The 13,176-nt window shown below is 42.9% G+C and overlaps 1 long non-coding RNA gene across 1 annotated transcript in view; it reads left to right on the top strand.

Moving 5' to 3' along the window:
- The first annotated feature begins 3,381 nt into the window (after positions 1 to 3,381).
- The window catches only part of LOC113459926 (uncharacterized), a 31,633-nt gene continuing 21,838 nt past the window's right edge, over positions 3,382 to 13,176 (top strand). The window contains exons 1-3 of the long non-coding RNA XR_003381525.2: positions 3,382 to 3,571; positions 6,700 to 6,764; positions 10,460 to 10,667. This is a non-coding gene — a long non-coding RNA (uncharacterized LOC113459926). The remainder of the gene's footprint in view (positions 3,572 to 6,699; positions 6,765 to 10,459; positions 10,668 to 13,176) is intronic.

Raw genomic sequence — 13,176 nt, forward strand, 5'->3', positions numbered from 1 at the left:
GTTGCCAAAATATGTTGCTGCACATAGCAGCAGTAGCAGAGCTGGTGCAGTAAGGGTCAAGGCAGCTGTTTAAATTGGTGCATTATCCTGCATCCCTCCCAAAAACCTGCCTTCCCCTAAAAATCCTCCTCTGACATGGCCATGCCAGTAGCAGGGTGTTGTGACCACTATGCTGCCAGTAGCACTATTTTTCATTGCCACTTACTTTTTCTGTTCTGCAGGGCTGATTTCTCTGGGTTTATTTATTCATCTATTAATGCAGCACAGTCATGCCATGGTTTCCCTTTGGCAGGAGGCACTGCATGGCAGAAATCATGCCTGCAACTCTGCAACAAGCACCTCCAAAATGTCCATTCCCTTGAGAGCCAGTGGCCTCCTCTTTGCAGCCTTTCCCTGTCTTCACAATTAATCTCCCCAAGATTACCAGTTATGGGGAGTTTTAAAACTTTTCAAGAGGCAGTGGCTTTGCTTAGGCAGCAAAGCTGTGTATTGAAATATGAATTAGTAGTGTGTGTATCGGCAGGATAGACCATCTGCTGTGCTCAGCACCCGGGTTTGAAGCTGGTTGGCTGGCAGGACAGCATGTGTTTACAGAAAACCCTAACAGTTGTAAAGGAGCCATTTAGGTTTATCGTGTCAATTCCTGTACAACTCCACGCGGAGAGATTCCTTTCACAAACTCACATAAAAAAGACAGATAGACTAGTTTTGACCTCTCCCGAAACATTTGATGGTTGAGCTTGTTGCAAGGATAAAATATCTAGAAGAGAAAAAAAAAATCTTGTCATTTCCCCCTCTTAAGCATTAGACTTCTTGAGTGCAACATCCATTCATAGCTTAATTCTTGCATTGTAATTTAACTGCCTTTTATTTTCCTTCTGAGATACAAACACAGGAGCTGTACATGATTTTCATACCACATTATGCAAGACATTGTGAAAAAGCTGCCCAGAGTAATGGCTCCATTTCAACGTGATGCATATGCCAAGATACAGGGATCATTTATTTTGCTTAAAAAATTAAATGAGGATGGGATTAAAAATGTTATGTTTTGCCTATATGAGCAATTCCTCTATCAGCCATTCCAAACATATTGCCTCTTTGTAGCTCCTCTGTAATACAAATTGTCCAAGGGAAGGCACGTGGTAGCACACCAAAGGGGTTTATGCTGCTGCACGAGCATCCCTCTTTCCAGGGACTTGCAAAGCACAAATATTCCAAGGACAGGACAGAACAAAACCACACTGGCCCTGGGGATCCCTCTGGACTGAGCACTTGGTTGTTTTCCCACACTTGGAGGAATTATTAAGAAAACAATCTCTTTAGAGAATGTGTTGAATCCGTTGCTTAGCAGGCACCCATGTTGTACATATGATTTGTGTGTGGAGGGATGCAGAGAGAAAAGGGAACGTTCTCCTACATCCTTAACAAGCCCTCGGTCACTGTGTCCCATGTGTGACTCTGCCAGGCTGTTGGACTGAGAAGATAAAATAAGAGACAGCCACATTTTGATGCATCTCTGAGATATCTCCTTCCAATGTGCAAAAGAAAAAAAAAAGAAGTATCTCAATACATAGGTTTTAAGACTTCAATCATTTTTTTTAAATGCTCGATTCTTTTAATGGAAAAATCCATGAAGCAAGATGAAAGATGGCAAGATGAGAGATGGCAGGATGGGGGAGAAAACTTGCTCTTGAAAACATACCCACCTGTTTTTAAGGCCCTTCATATGGATGCTTTAGGATTGGGGATCAAAAGCTGCATAAAAACTGAGTGTAGCCAATATCTTAAATAGGAACACAGTATGTTGGTAGTTTGTGAAGGGTTCTACAGCTTATATGAAGTAGCAAGGCTTGGGTAAGGACAGGAGAATGGTGGAATGAAAGGAAATTACCTGTTTATAGGCCAGGTGCTGTACTCTGAAGAATCCTTTCTCTAAATTATGCCTTGGGTCCTTAGAAATGAAATACCAATGTATTATTACTACTGTGTATTATTGTGATTAGAATCACAGAGATTTAGGTAACTTTTGCTTACAATCTTGTGCATCTGTGTCTGTATATTATATGTGTGTACATGTATATATTTGTTGTTATTATTTTTTTATATATGTACGTTCAAAGTTCCTTTAACCTGATCAACAGCTCCTGCTCATGTGAGTCAGGATTTGGTGCTCATCAGTGGAGGAGCAAAACAGGGTGGATCAGGACTGTCAGATTCCTTCTCCAGGAAAGCAGCAGATTAGGCATGAGCACAGGCTCTCTCCTGGGGATTGCATTCCATGTTTAGGGACATGAGGGAGGGGAGGGCACCTCCAGCTGGATTGCACAAGGTCACTGCAGAGGAGTTAAGTGCCCAGGGCCAGATTTGGGGAGTGGTGCAGCACCTGCCACACCACTCAGTGATCAGGGGGATGCTGTGGAAAAGTCCCGTCCCTTCTAAAAGCAGCATCTAATCCAAGTGGGAGAGCAGGGCCCTGGAATATCATCAGGGAAGAGTTTGGTGACCAACTGTTGGGGCCCTCTCTCTGCTCTCAAGAGCCTACCTTGGCCATTTGCATTGACTCTTTCAGCCAGACCAAAACCACTTGCCTGGCCCTGGAAATCTGCTAGAAAAGAGCTGTTTTGGGGAGGTAAGTCACTGATTCAGTTTGCCAAGCTGTCACGGTAGAGTCATCTATAATGAAGCCTAAGGCTGAATCCTATTTTTACATTTGCAAATGTTACAATCCAAAATTTCATTTTTGTATTTAAACTGTGTGGCTTCAGTTTCCTGTTCTGATTTTGTTTGTGATTCAGTTTTAAAGCCATGGACCTGTGGACTAAAAATGCAGTGACTTTGGGCGTTGTGTTTCTATGTGTCATTATTTTATTATTATCATCCTCGTCATCATCACTATTATTATTATTATCACTTATTTTGGGGGGATTCTTCTTATATGCTCTTTTCTCTTGGCTGGTGGAATGCAGACCAGAGAAAAGCATGAGAATGCCTGTGACAGCAGCATTTTTCAGACTTTTCCTGAGCATCCCTCCCGCTTGCCTGCGGATGGGATTGGGCGCTCCCCGCGTGGAGCGGAGCAGCGCAGCCACGCCACATCATCCCACTGCCTATTTTCAGGCTGTGTGCTGTGCCCTCCCGGGTCAAAGCGAAAATGGAAGAGGATGGCAAGCCAAAGCGTGGGGAAGATGACTCACTGGATTATTTTCTGCATTTCAAATATAACCCTTGAATTCTTGCCAATGTATCGATACAGTCAGGCAGTGAGCCTCATGTATTTATATTTATTTATGCTACATAATGCCTCAGTCAATACACTTACCTATTTTTTTTTCTATTTTGTTTATTTGTTTTTTTCACATATTTTCTTCAAAACAGGCACTGAAGGAGTAAAACTGCAACCCACCCAATGCAATTCCTGTAAACACAATGTGCCAAGGTTTCCAACAAGCACCAGCTCTGGCAACAACAATCATTGCCATTCCATGCCTTACTGAAACTGGTCAGAATGGTTTTGGAGAATTGGACAGCCCCTGATCTTTCTGAGGAAGGAAAAAGGAGCTCAGCTGAGGTCTGTTTTGACACAGAGTGAGGTTACCTTTGCTCCTGTGTCTTGCATACAGATGCTGGTCTGCAAAACCCAGCCCTGCTCTGATCTGCATATCCCACTCTCTGTTTTGGGAGGGGAGAAGGGAATGAGCTCAGGTGGGGGAGGACTGAGTTGAGGCCATGATTATTGGAAAAAACATTAACATGGAGCTTGTAGAGAGAAACAAGCTTGATGCCCCAACAGGAAACTTAACCATCAAGCACTTGGTCTCAGGGATCATTTTATTCTCAGAAAGTGGCCCATAAATACAGAGTTAATTATTACCAGAACCTACAGTAATAACCTGTTTATGGGAAAACTCTAGTCCTAGTCTAGAAGAGCTGTAATCTTACCCTGCCATCTGAAATTTGTTTCTTTATTAAGATTACATTCTCGACTGAAAGAAAAAAAAAAGAAGTGAGTTAGTTTGATAAGTTTATTGTCCTTTGTCAGGATGGTAGTATTTTTTTCTGCTTTGAAAATAGATGTTCCTGTTTCTATGGCTGTATATTTATCCTTTCTTTCAGCTTTTTCATTACTGTTCCCTTTAATCATTTAATGAGGAGTGTTCAGGTTCTTGATGATTTAAAATTATGACTCATAGAGACACTGGCAATATCTTTGCTGGAGAAACGTTGATCCTCTAACTTTAAGACTTTAAATTCAAACCACATGTTTTTGCCACTAACTCCAAAAACAACCCCTAGAGTTGTGTGACTGTCACTAGAATATAAACCAAAGCCATTCTGCAAACAAAAGCTGCAGTATTTAAATTGTGATTTCGGTCAGAAAAGTGACTATTTTAATCATTGCTCCGCTTTACCCAGGAGATCTGCTCCCTCTGCACATTCCAAATATCTCTGCAGATTTTTATAGACTGAAAGGAGATTTTACTGCCTTCCACCCCTCTTAGCCCTACGGAGGCCGGCCAAGGCAGGCGGGTGAGCCAGATTTGTTCCAGACTCACACATCCGCGGGAGTGTGAGCTGAATTCCCGTGGCACGACCTGCCCAGCCGGTGATGTGCCCGCCAGGACACGCTTTTGTGCTCCCTGGGAGCTCACGGGGTGCAGGGCACTTAGAGGGGGAAGAACAAAACACAAAACCAAAACCACAGGGGTTTTCCTATAAACTGGTTTGGTTTGAAAAGGGAAAAAAAGTCCCACAAGAGTCTCTTAGGCTGGAATGGCTTTTTTGAGAGCAGCTACCTGGATGGACCCCACTTCAAGGGTAGGGGCTCTGAGTAAAGAAAAAAATAAATTTCAAAAAGTATTAGATACAGAACTGGGAAATTGAAAATAAGAGGATGCAAATGTCTTAAGGAGATTTTCTTTTCTTGCTGGCTTTGAGGAATGAATTAATTTCCTTTAATATTTTCTTCATGTGGACACTTTCTTACAGCAGTCTGGGTGCTGAGCTTCATCCTCTTTGGGCTCCTACAAACCAAATCACTGCCTTCCCCGACCCTCAAGCCCCGTTTCGTGTGTTTGCTACTCCAAGAATCAAATCCCATTTAGAAGGTGGCTGCTTTAACTCCCTATCTTCATTTATGAAATGCAATATATGTATTTTATATCTATGAAAATTCCCTATTACTGTATTGGGAATGTTTCTCTGATAGACATGAATTCAAAATAAATGTTGTTAAGAGAACATCTAATTCATTTTAGATGGTTTTATTAGGCGTCTCTTAACAAATCCCAGAGTATGTAAATGAAATATAACTATACGTACATATTCATCAGTCTGTTCTTGGAATTAAATATGAGCGCTGTGACATTTGGTTTTAAGGAATGACTAATTAACATGTGCGCAGGATGTTCTCATCTTCCTGCTTTGGAGTCCCAGAGTCAGGGAAAAGCACACAAAGCGTATTTCCACTCTTTCTATCATAGTTTGCAAAGCAGAAAGCTGCTCACGACAGCCAAGAACTTCTCAGGCATTTCTGTACCTGTTGGGTGCTGACACAGGGCCCCTTCTTGAGTGCTTGGTGTTGTTAAATGTCATCCCGTCTGCTCTGGGGCCAGGAGTGCATTAAAAAAATCAGCTTTGCAGCCGACCTGGCTTTTAATAATCACACCAACAAGTCACAGAGCACAATAAAGAGCAGGATAACTTCTGGAGGATGGCCAATGTGCTGTTAATTTACCTCCACAATAAGATGCTGGAAAACTAGGCTGAGCCCTCAGGTGCTCCCCGTCCCCACTGTCCCAGAGAAACTCTCTAGGAAAACGTGGGCTGGATCCTGTAGGGATATTTGGGGGTTGGATGCCTCAATGCCGTGCTTGGGAACACCAGGCTTTACTGTACTGCTGCTGAAAACCCAGAGAAACACCCACATTGGTTTTTGGCAGGGCTGGCTCGAGTTGCTTTTGTGCAAGAGCAATGTGTGTGCAGAGCATACACTTTTTGCAGCAAAAAAAATTAGTTTTAAAAAAAAAAAGAAACCGACTGTAATTTCTTTCTGAGGGTGCTGGGGGAGGGCAGACACACCACACCGCCCTGTCTGAGCGCCCTGGAGAAGTTGACCAGAACAAATCTCAGCAGGAACACACAAACCTCTATTATACCTTTTAAAAAGCTCCCCATTGAATGCAGCCGGGCAGATGGGAAGGGCCCTTTTATTTCCTTTTTTCTTTCTCCGCCTGAGTTCATTCTCTCCCTTTGGGGGAGCCAGGTTCAAAGACATGCCAAATGCATCAAAACCTTCCCAATAAAGCCCCTTTCACCTCCCGGCAGAGCAGGGATGGGACTGGAGCGTGCTGGGAGTGCTGGGTCTGACGGTGACTTTCAGGACTGTGTGTGGTAAATCGTGTGCACATTTCCCAAAACAATGTCCTGAATTGGACGTCTAATTCCCTGGAAATTAAATCCCTCAGCTGGTCAGGGAAAACAGGAGCCAAAGAGATTAAACAGTGCAGTAGGGAGAATCTTTGAGGGTTGTTGGGGGTGTTCTTGTGGGTCTGTTGGAGTATTATTTTTAATAGCAGAGGGGTAGCAAAGTAGTGGTTTGGTGTTGCTTCCACTATTTTAATTTGAACCATGAATTTCCTTTTTCTTTTCCCAATAATCCCCATGAAAAACTACCTCTTTATGCTCATTAACCAACAGGTGAGCTCTGTCCCAGCAAGCACAACCCTGTTCCAGGATGCAGAACTAATTTCTGAGTCCTTAGGGTGAGTAAATTGCGATGCTGCAGCTGCAGAGCCGGTTCCCATGGCCCCAGGCATCCCATATCCTGCTCAGATCCCTGCTAGAGCCTGCAGCTCCCACCACCTTCCTGGTGCTGCACTGCCCACCACAGCCTTTGCTCACTCCTGGATTATTTATCCCGGTACAAACTCGGCTGGGACTGGGATTATTTGGGTGTCAGAGAGGCCAGAAATGGGGCTGAGATGTTCCTGGTATTTTTTTGTTGCTGGTGTGTAAAATACGAGCAGGTCCAGCCACGGATGCTCCAGTGCGGCGCAGCGAGTGGCTGGATGCTGGATAAAAGAACAGTCCCTGCTCCTCAGGAAGCGATCTTTCCCCACAGGGCTGCTTTTGAACTGCTACAAGTCAAAACTTAGTGGGCCTCACAGTGGCAATTTTTTTCCTTAAAAAAAAAAAAGCATTTTCCTACGTATTTTTACTGACAAAAGCCTGACGCTTCCTTTATATGCTTTATTTTCTTTCTCCTCTGAAACGATCGTTAGACAAAAGCAGTTTTGCTGCTGGTTAATCAAGAGAGTGATGTGGCCCTGCATTTTAATCCTAAACCAATTAGCAGGATTTGACATCATGCCATTAGACTGCTTGAAACAAAAATCAAGGACAGCGTAATGCAGCTAGAAAAGAACAATAACCATCAGTGCTGCCCTGTCAAAGGGGAAGGAAGAAATTTGGCTGCGTCTGTAATTTCCAAGCAATCCCCCTTCCCTCAAACCTGAGCATTCAAATGAGGGAGCTAAATAATAATGAGAGGGGGAAATGTTGAATCTCTAATCACATTACCCTAAAAACTGCACCGGTTTTAAATGCAGAAATCGCTGCTCTTGCTCCTGAGCCGGCACAAATTGGTTGCATTTCCAAACCCTGAGCTGCGGTTTATGATTTCTGCCGCGGGCACTCCGTGCTTTGCAGGTTGCACGGCGCGTCGGTGCAGATGCACAGCGAGGGACCCCGCAGGGTGCAAATGCACCAGCATCCCTCAGAAACAACTTCCTGGACATGGAAATATTTGCTTTGTCCAAACCTCCCTAAGATAATTAATGAACAAAGCACCTTTTAGCAGCTGTACTTTTTGCTGGCAGGAATGCACCTTGCGGCTGGTCCCGCAGTGACGGCGGCGCAGCCTGAGCCGGTGGCCGGGACTGGAGCCGGCCTGGCAGGCGTTGGCCAGGCCACTGCTGCTGCCCGTGGGCACAAACAAGCCTGGCGAAGATACAGGGTGAGAACAAAACTGCAGGCAGGCCCCGGGGTGCAGTATTGGAGGGATGAATGCCTAAAGCACATCGGGGACTCCGCGCCTTGCTGCGCGCTCGGGGCTGGCAGCAGAGAGCGGAGCAGGAGCGAAACCCAGCGTCTCGTAAAGCAGCATATGGATAGAGCACAAATGGATGGGCTTTTATGTCCTGTGCAATATTTTCATTGATATTTATTTTGATTTAATTTGGCTAATGTGCAGGGAGAAATGAAAGTGTGCCATACTCCTCAAAATCTGATGAGGAGCTGAATACTTTTTAAAATTAGTATTCCCTCAGAGGCATCGATCTTTGAGGTCTGCCCGGCAACTTGCTGGAAAATCATGAATTACTCCATGTAAATCACAGGATGACCCTTGGAGCAGCAGATTGTTGTTTTAGTGTTTAATTTTTCTGTTAGATTACAGTTTCTAGTCTTTCTTGAAACAAAAAGCTTCAGCCTTTTTGTCCACAACTTTAATTTTCCTTTTAATGAAAGTGGAGTTTTCCACAGTCTCAAACCACTTCAAAGAGAGGATTTAAAAAAAAATATATTATTAAATTATCATGAGATTTGTTATAAAAGGGTGAAAAATGGAAATTGTCCTTATCTCTGCTTTGAGAGAGAAGAGGCTGAAGTGGAGCCAGGAGCGATGGTCACAAATTGTAGCGTGAGGTTGGAGACGGGGGTGCAAATCTCTGCCAAAGACTTCCAGGGCGAAGTTGGGCAAGTGACATAAATCTTCTTCTCTCATAGCTGCCATCTGCAATACGGGACAAAAAGAGCCCATTTCCTCCACAGGGATCTGTGTACAAATGCCTTAAAACTGGCGAGGGGCAGCAGGGATGGCAGGGCCATGTGCAGGCTGGAGAGGGACAAAAAATAACTCTCCAAAGAGGTTAGCGGCAAATAAATCCTCTGCCTTCTCAGCGAAGCAGCTATCCCAGAAATTTGTGGCTCTGAATTTTGAGGGATTAAATTTGTAAGAGGAGGTTAGTGTGGGTAAGGTGAGCAGGGGCCAGGGGGTACCCAAAGCATCACCCACACCCCCTCTTTGCCCCACCAAGGCGTCCCCAGGGCTGCCTCCTCCTGCACCACCGGGATTTTAATGTCCCGCTTCCCTTGCCTGTTAATAAAGGAACAAAAAGCGCTTTTGCCTCCTCAAGGGTGTTGTGAGACAAAGTTGGTAAGTGCTGAAAAGAAACCCAAACCCGAGGAGAAAGCTGGCTTTGTTGCCTTCGGACACAGACCACTGCAGACCCTGCTTGAATTTTGCTGTAACATCTCTTGAATGAAAACGTGTTCTTCCAAAAAACCAAAAAACACGTCCTGGCTGGAAACGGCTGCCAGGGGACTGAAAGGAACTGCAGATTATAAATCCTCTGGGCTCTTGTGGCAACAAAATGTTTGTCCCGTGGATTTGAGCTGGACCCAATGAATCCAAAAAGTGCTGGGAGTGACTCTTTAACCCATCCTGTTGGAAAAAAAGGGGGAAAAAAAACCCCAATAGGCTAAATAAACAAAAAAACCAAAACAAGAAACAACAGCAAGAAAACACAATAATAATAATAATAATAATAATAATAATAATAATAATAATAATAATAATAATAATAATAATAGTAGTAATGGGACATTGGACAGGAAAAAGAAAATTCAGAAGGTCAAAGGCTAAAACTCCACCTGAATTTTAAACTAAATTGGAAAGGAAAGAAAATTAAATTCAGTTGATCAGACCTTGTAAACTGTGCTTAAATAAAAGTTTCCAAGGACAACAGCATCAACAAACTCTGAATTTTCATAGTCAGAGAGGGTACCTTGGGGTACCAGGCAAAGACAAAAAGGATTGTATAAAAAATTACTGATTCTTCTATCCTGTATTTCACTGAGCTCTACAACAGTAAAAAACACATTTGCATGTTTCAAACTTGTGTCTGTATCATGATAAATATTTTGTCTCCACAGGAAAATATTTTTTTAGTGAGGATAATTTTTTTTTTTTAAATCGTTCTAACTAGATAAAATCTAACACTATAAAAAAATCTCTAGAGCAAGACTAGGACAAAATTATCTCAAAATGGAGCGGAATAAGGAGTGTACCCACAGTCTGGCATAACTGAAGCATTAATTACTGGAAAAGGATACCAGAAATATTTAAAGAAATGGCATCTTTAACAAGATGATGCTTTTCTGCTGTATTCCAGGCAAGCAAATATATGAGTCAACATCTGAAATGTGATGCAAAGAAAACATTGCAACTGCTTGGTTGGTTTCAGGAGCATATTATGTTTATAAAAACCAGAAGTTTTATCCTTAATATTAAAAAAACCCCACGGTTCTCTCCTTGAGATCTTTGATTTCCCTTGCCTAATTTCTAGATTCAAAAAGCAAATTCTTTTCTAATTGTTTTAATATATTTTGTTTTCAGCTACAAAGTCGGCTTCCTTGAACTTACATTAATTTGATGTGCATCCATCTTAATTGAAGCTGATCCATTTCAGTCTTGGCAGCACGTTGATAATTACCAGGAACCAAACACCATTTGGCAAATTCCAATCTACCAGCAAAACCAGGGAGAAGGCAGAAAACCTGGGGCCATCTCCTGGAATCAGTTCCTGGGCTGCAACTCAATCTTTGTATGTATATGATTTTATTTTATTTTTTTTATAGCCAAGCATTTATCATCATAATTGTATTTGTAATTTCAAAGGTACATTATCATACTAATGGATGATGAGCACTCAACAGTCACAAGAAATATTTATTGAAGAAGTTCTCCTGTCCTAACAGGGACAGTGTTCCCTAACCCCCATTATGGAAATTGGTTAAACCAAGAGAATATTTCCTTTGTAGTTTCAGCTCTTCAAAAAGCCTTTAATATCCTAAGCCAAAGCTACTGCCCATCAGAAACAGAAAGATGTACTTTGGTCCCCCATGCCAGCTTTTTATTTATGTCTGCCATTTCCTTTCCCCTGTAATATGGGGGTAAGTCTTAGCCAACATCTTCATTTTCATTCATTAATGAAATCATGGTAATATCCCACTTTTCACTTAGCTGTCTCCCAGGCACTTTGGAGGTGTCTGTCACCCTGGTATGTGTGTATATATGGAGAGAGCACTCTGCCCAAAAATGACCAGTCAGTGAGGTTTCTCAATATAAAAAAGGTCAAAGTATTACAGGACTATTATTATCACTTAAAACTCCATGAAGCATTAAAATCATGAGTGTGGCAAAGCTGGAAAACACAACTTGATATAACTGTGTCTGTCAATGGGTTCTGCACTCCCTCGCTGCCCCACGCTTAGCAGACATGCTTCTCACCCAGACTTCATTTTTTTCCTGAAATAAAAGGTCACTTTGTGCCATGCTCATCCACTGTTCTGCTGTCCTTCTCAGCTTTAATCAGTGTAGGTAAACTGCATCCCTAAATAATTTGAAGGGCAATAAAAACAAGCACACACAAAAATTACCGCAGCTTCTACGTTCTTGAAAAGGGGGGAAAAATGTCCTGAAAAGCTCTCTTTATTAATATGAGATGGCAAATATTTTTTGCTGTTTATTAAATCATATGAAAGGTTAATTATGGTTAGCGACTGTGGGTAGAAAACAATTCTTGGAAGATGCTTTTGTAACAACAGGTTGGCAGTATGCAGAAGCCATCTGCTTCCTGCAAATGTTAAGGTACAATCTCAAACTTGTGAGGTTAAAAATTACAGATTGCAGAGTAGTTTGGTAGAAGGAAAATCCATGTTGTGTTGATGTAAAGTTGCTCAGTCTCCTTGACACACAGCCTGGAAGGAATGCCAAGTTCCCTAAAGGACGATGTTTGGCTGGAGAGGACCCTCGCTCGGGGTATTCTGTGCTCACACTGGCTGTCTGCACAGCTAATTAAGTCATTTTTGTGCTGTGATTCATCTTTTTAATACAAGAATTGGTTTCAAATCCTGACCCGTGAATAGGAGTGGATTGTGGCAATAATATTCTGCTTTCAAGTGGGGAATTCAGCTCCTTCCATGAAGGAAATAGATAAAATCATTATCAAGGAGACGCATTCCTGAAACTTGTTGCTTCAGTCCACAGTGTGTGAACTTCATCATGGCTGCAAACTCCTCATGGACAGCACTGTCAGTAAGAAAAGAAGAGTTCTCAACCCCATTTTATAAACAGTGATCTGGGCAAAAAGATAGCAAGAGATTTGTCTGTGAGCCCACAAGGAGGTTGTGGCTGATGGAATCAAACCCAGATTTTTCAGATTGCAGTGAAGTGCCTTAACCACAAAACCATTCTTCCTCTCTGTGGGTCAGCTACGGTGACTTCAGCATTTGGGCTGGGCATTTAAAGATGTTTATCTTTTTCCAATGATCAAATTTAATTCTGCTGGATTTTCCACTTCTGGAAAACATCACCCACTTTATCCTTCCCCTCTAGAGATAATGTTGCCCAACTTTGCCTGCTCCCCACCAAGGAAAGACAAACTGAGCCACCTGTAAGAGAAGGGATGGGGAACTGCCCCCTTCAGTTTTCAGTCAAAAAGGGAGAAACTATTTTGGGTTTTTTCAGGCACTCTGACCTGAAGTGATGTCCTGCAACCTTCAGCCCCCTTTGCTGCTCCCCTAACTTACAACCTCTCCCCACACTCATCTCTAGGAGCTGACTGCCAGCCAGTTGCAGTGTAAAAGAGTTCATTTAGGAAAAAATCTGGGTCCTTTTTCCTGTTATTCTACCCTAAACAATTCTGTCAAGGCTATGAATGTCTGCAGGGGTTTCTTCTCCAACACTGCCTTTTTTTTTTCTAACAGAGACTTTCCAGCTAGATGACTATTTTTTTAAAGCATCCTGTAAAGTGTTTTTATCTCCTCCTTTTGGGCTGGAGTTGGTGATCCAAGCCATTTTCAGCACCTCCTGCCAGGAAGGACATCCTGCCATTAAAATCCCTCTGTATGGAGGATAGAGGGGCTGACCTGACCACCCCTGGGCTGTGCTGCAGAGCTCCCAGTCATTCATCACAGCCTTGCTCCCCAGTGCTGGCAGCATCCCTTACCAGGATGGTTAGCAGCAGCAGGACCTGCCCTGCCCTGCATTGTCCCTTTCTGCTGCCAGCCCAGCTGCAGCCTCATTGAAGCCTCTGAAACCCTGAGCTGGGG

This window comes from Zonotrichia albicollis, chromosome 8 (assembly GCF_047830755.1).
Source record: "Zonotrichia albicollis isolate bZonAlb1 chromosome 8, bZonAlb1.hap1, whole genome shotgun sequence".
In the NCBI taxonomy this organism is placed as follows: domain Eukaryota; kingdom Metazoa; phylum Chordata; class Aves; order Passeriformes; family Passerellidae; genus Zonotrichia; species Zonotrichia albicollis.